The sequence below is a fragment of the Phyllostomus discolor genome, chromosome 2 (assembly GCF_004126475.2).
Source record: "Phyllostomus discolor isolate MPI-MPIP mPhyDis1 chromosome 2, mPhyDis1.pri.v3, whole genome shotgun sequence".
In the NCBI taxonomy this organism is placed as follows: domain Eukaryota; kingdom Metazoa; phylum Chordata; class Mammalia; order Chiroptera; family Phyllostomidae; genus Phyllostomus; species Phyllostomus discolor.
In genome coordinates this window covers 65,664,299-65,669,750 of record NC_040904.2, presented here as the reverse complement: position 1 = coordinate 65,669,750, position 5,452 = coordinate 65,664,299, and the positions used below count along the sequence as shown (strand labels likewise).

Below are 5,452 nucleotides of genomic sequence, written 5' to 3'. Positions count from 1 at the left end.
GAGGTCCCTTACTTTGAAGGGGACTGAAGTGTCATTGTCCTATGTACAATACAATTTCTTGTATCTTGTATCTTTTTCAAGAAATGTCTTTATTTTGCATATTACATGGCTGGATGCCTTCTGGACAGAACTTTGTATATGTTATTCAAGGTGACAATTATAATGTTTTAGAGTTTCAATTACTTTCCAAAAAATTGAAACTAATATTTTAGTAAATAAAATTACTTATAATTTTTTAAAGATTTGGAACATATATTTTCTCTTGAGCAATTTTTATTGGGAGAAAAAAACATATTGTTTACTTGCTCACCTTTGTTTCCTTAGGGGTGGGCAAAATGTTTGAACACAGAGTAAGTCTAAAAGATTGTTTGTTAAAATAATGAATAAATAAGTGAACCTCACATTTTTAATAGAGAAATTTAATGACATTAGCAATACCTGTTAAATAACTGCCCATCTTCAAAAGCTCAACATTATTTTAGATTTTCATATAATGATATCTGTAGCAATACAATAAAGTCATTCATTAGGATGTAAGCCTTGCCATAAGGATCGAAGGTCTGTGAAGACAGGGATGTTCTGTTTTGGTCAATAATATATATATTGCACTCATAACAATGAATGACAAATAGTAAATGTTCAATAAATATTAGATGAATTAGTAATTTTGAACATTTTTTAAAGAAAAATATAAAATGTTTTAATTACATCAGTTAAAATGTTCAGTCAACATATGTAATTAGGATTTTATGTTGGTCTATACACAATAAGATATTGTTGTTAAAAGAGAATTAAATATAAATTTTGTATTGTTCCTGAATAACACTTTATTCTTCTGTCATAAATTTATAAATACTATAAATTCTAGAAGCACATGAAGTTAATCTTAAATATTACAAATCAGTAATCTATCCTAAAACTACTAACATTGTTTTCTTTAATTCATTTTTTTCTTTTCTAATACCAATATGGTGTTTGGTAGGTTGAATTTACTCAAGCATTGAATATGGGTCACTGATTCTAGTGAATAAGCAATACAAGTCCTGGCCAAAGGGACTTCTTTTCACCCCCTCCCACCGAAATAGGCCTATTACACAATCAAGGCAGTGAGAAGCCAGAACTTTATTGAGAAACTTAGGGAACAGAAAATTTCCCTTTTTAAAAAAGAGGTTAAGAGCAGATAATTATTTCTTTCCTGGGGTAAGATTGGAAGATACGAGGAGAGGATATGAAGTATGGCATTATTATTGCCAATTTGACTCCAATCAGGGGAGGGCCTAGGGCTTCTGGGGAGAGGAATCTTACAGAGTCTATAGTAAGGCAAAGCCATAAACAGCAATATTGAGAGTCAGAATCTGGTTTACGGTAGCATTGTTGAGCAGTGAGGTCATGATAAAAGGCTCACGCTGCTGTTATTATGATTAAAAATAATGTCTCAAATGAAAACACCCACCTACATGAAACTATGTTATTTATTATATGTCTTCCTGGAGGAGAAACATATTTTATTGATCTGTACCACATGTCTGGCCATACAAACTTCAAGTTGGGTGGTTATCTTTTAAATTTGTTGGTAGACTTTGAGAAAACATCCTTATTTTAACTTCTTTTAAAATACTACAACAGTGTGTTCCCTAAAGTAAATGTAAGTGAGCTTTCCTTGGCTGTGATTTCAATATAAAGTTTTCACATAAATTAAGAAGATTAAAGTTAGTTATTTCTTTTTTTTGTTTTTGTTTTTTTTTTTTTTTTAGTCATCACCTAAATGGACATGCTTGTTGACTTTAGAGAGAAGGGAAGGGAGGGAGAGAGAGAGAAACATCCCTCAGTTGCCAGTTGCTTCCTATGTGTGCTCCCTACAGGGACCAAACTGGCAACCTAGGTATGTGCCCTGACTGGGACTTAAATGCACAACTTTCCAGTTTACAAAATGAAGCTCCAACCAACTGAACCACCCAGCTAGTGCTAAAGTCAGTTTCTTGAGTAACAGAAGAAGGTAAAATTCCATTAAACAGGGTGTATTTATTTATTGTTGTTCTACTTTTAAAAAATGTCTTTTTTGATTTAATTTTATTTTTTTGAAGATTTTATTTATTTATTTTTAGAGAGGGAAGGAAGGGTGAGAGAGAAAGAGAGAAACATCAATGTGTGGTTGCTGGGGGCCGTGGCCTGCAACCCAGGCATGTGACCTGACTGGGAATTGAACCTGTGGCACTTTGGTTCGCAGCCCACGCTCAATCCACTGAGCTATGCTAGCCAGGTAAAAATTTCTATTGTTGACACTATTACAGATGTCCCCATTCTGCCCTCTCTGCCCACCTCCATGCAGCTCCTGCCTTCTGGCCATCACCACACTGTTGTTGTCTGTGTATGGGAATTATGCAAGTGTGTTCTTTGGCTAATCCCTTCACCTTCATCAGGGTGCATCTACATCAGGATTTCTCACTGTAGGTGAGAAATACCTTATACCTTCTCTTAAACAGAAAGAATATAGAAATAAGAATTTTTAAAGGGCTTATCATTTTTTTGAGTCAGGCTATAATATGAAACAGAAATGAAAGGAAAATTGTATTTTTCCTACTTTTGCATTGGTCATTTTTGTTTTATCATTGTCCAATTACAGTTGTCCCACTTATTTCCCTGTTACTCTCTTCTGCCCGACTGCCCCATACAGTCAGTCCCCACCTCGTTGTCCATGCCCATGAGTCCTTTATACATGTTCCTTGACTTGTCCCTTTCCCTTCTTTCCCCTGTTACCCACTCCCCTCACCCCTCTGGTCATTGTCAGTTTGTTCTTTATTTCCATGTCTCTGGTTCTATTTTGCTCATTTATTTGTTTGGCCATTAAGTTCCTCTTATAGGTGAGATCATATGATATTTGCCTTTCACCACCTGGCTTATTTCACTTAGCACAAGTATTTTTAAATTTACTGTAAAACTGACACTTTTGGTGCACACTTCTGTGAAATTTATTACATGTATAGATTTGTGTAACCACCCTCTCCATCAGGATACAGAAATTTTCCATCATACTCCAAAACTCTCTTGTATTATAGGTTACCCCCTCCCTCATCCTTATGCCCTGGCAACCACTGACCCTTTCAACATCATTGTGTCTTTCTAGAATGACATATAAATGGACTTATCCAGGTACCACCCACTTTTTTATTTCTGATTTATCTATATTATTTCCTTTCTTTTGTTTGTCTTTGGTTTATTTCCCTGTCATTTTTCTAGCTGTTTTTTTTCAAGCTTAGGTTATTGATTTGAGGTATTTTTTCTTTTGTATTTCTGTAAACATTATTTTAGCCACATTCTACAAATTTTGATATGTTGCATTTTTTATTTTTTCAGTTCAAAATATTTTTAATTACTCTTGAGACTTCCTCTTTTATCTGTGGTTATTTAACAATGTGTTTTGTAATTTCTAAGATTTTTTTTCTGTATCTTTTGTCATTGATTTCAAGTTCAATTTCATATGGTGTAAGAACATAATTTGTATGATATTAAATTCTTTTAAATTTGCTAAGGTTTGTTTTACATCTCAGGAAATGACCTTTTATCGTGAGTGCTCTATATGCACTGGAAAATAACATGTATTTTCCATGTATTAAGCTAGTACTAGGACTTCTCTCAGTAATCTCTATGTGCCAGTTCCTACTTCTCCATTATTTGCTGCACTGAGTCCAAGTTTGAAGACACTGAAGTGGAGAGGAAATAAATTTACTACTGATTTAGTGGTACTTTGTTCCCTTCTCCTGCAATTTGATGGCTACTATTTACATTTCAGAGTCTTCAAATGGCTGCTTCACACATTCTCTCCAAACTTTATAGTTGCAGTCATTAGAAGAGAATGGGTAGGGTATGCTTACTTCGTATTACCTAGTAAGTGAGTTGTTGAGCTAAATTTTAATGATCAGGTTCATCAATCACACATGCCTAATTTTAGGCAAAATCTTTCTTTGTGAAAAAGGATCTTTTATGTATTCACTTACAAATATTTATTTAGCACCTTCTATATACTGGCATTGTTCTATGCACTGAAGGTATAGCAATGAACTGAATTTACATTCCAGTGGGAGGAGATAGACAATATACAACCAAAAATATGTAACATGTCAGGTGCTGGTAGGGCAATAAAGGAGCATAATGAGGAAGCTTGTGATCTGAAGTGCTGTGGCAAGAGAAATTGAAATTTTAAACTGGATTACGGGGAATGTTATCAGTGGAAAGAGAATATCTGAATGAAGAAAGAGGTTAGTTCTGATTGAGATTACCATCTTTGAAAGCTGAATTTGAAACAGATCAATATGTGTGTGTGTGTGTGTGTGTGTGTGTGTGTGTGTATACTGAAAATTTTAGTAATTTCAATCAAGGATATTTTATTTTTTTTCCTGTACAGTTAAATTATTCCTTTTCTCTTCTCTTTTCTTTATTTTTTAAAGTCAGAAAACCAATTTTCTTTTTTATTTTTAAAGCTCTGCCAGATATTTCTAGCAGGTGCCGATAGTCACCTGCCACACTCACACCAGGTGGCCCATATAGCCGGTAAAGAGTGTCTGGCCAGCAGTAGACCAGGCCAGAGGTGGCCAGAGCCCTGGGGTGGCTCTGCCTTGCTGCTGGCACTGATAACTTCTTGTTTCAGTTCATCTGCAATCAGCTTGTCCTCCAAGTCCCAGATCTCGGTGCTGGGGTCAGCGGCAGCACAGAGCCGGTAGTGATTAGGGCTGAAACACAGGGTGCTCCTGACATCTCCACCATCAAGTGTGTAAAGCTGCTTGCCTTTGCTGAGGTCCCACAGTAAGGCCTGGCCATCCTTGCCTCCAGAAGCAGAGAGGGACCCATATGGAGAGACAGTCACAGCATTCAGGTACCTTGTATGGCCAACGTGATTGGCCTTCAAGTTGTAGTTTACTAGCTTCTGTACCTTGACCAGCTTGCCCCAGCCACAGGACATGATGATGGTATTGCTGCTGTTGGGTGAGAACTGCACACAGGGCACCCACTCTGAGTGGCTCTCATCCTGGACAGTATATTTGCATACACCCAGAGTATTCCATAGCTTGATTGTTTTATCTCAGGAGCCAGAGAAAATCTACAGGTTGTCAGAAGAGAAGGCCACACTCAGCACATCCTTGGTATGGCCTACAAGTCAGCATGTGGTGGTGCCTGTTGTGAGATCCCAGAGGAGAAGGCTTCTATCCCAGGAGCCAGAGAGGGCAAACTGGTGACCTGAAGAGATGACCATGACGCTAACAAAATGAGAGTGACCCCAAAGGGCATGCTGTGGGATGCCATAGTTGGTCTCATCTCTCATCATCTTCTACGCGATGATGTTTTCCAGAGGTGGACAGTATCATGCCTGGGAACAGGGTGGATGGGTGGTAGAAACCTGGGTCACACAGCCGTTATGGCCCTTGAGAGTTCCACGAAGGGCCATCTGTTCAGTCAT

The 5,452-nt window shown here is 37.2% G+C and overlaps 1 pseudogene; it reads right to left on the bottom strand.

Moving 5' to 3' along the window:
* Positions 1–4,444: 4,444 nt before the first annotated feature.
* On the bottom strand, positions 4,445–5,452 carry LOC114488207 (annotated as a pseudogene).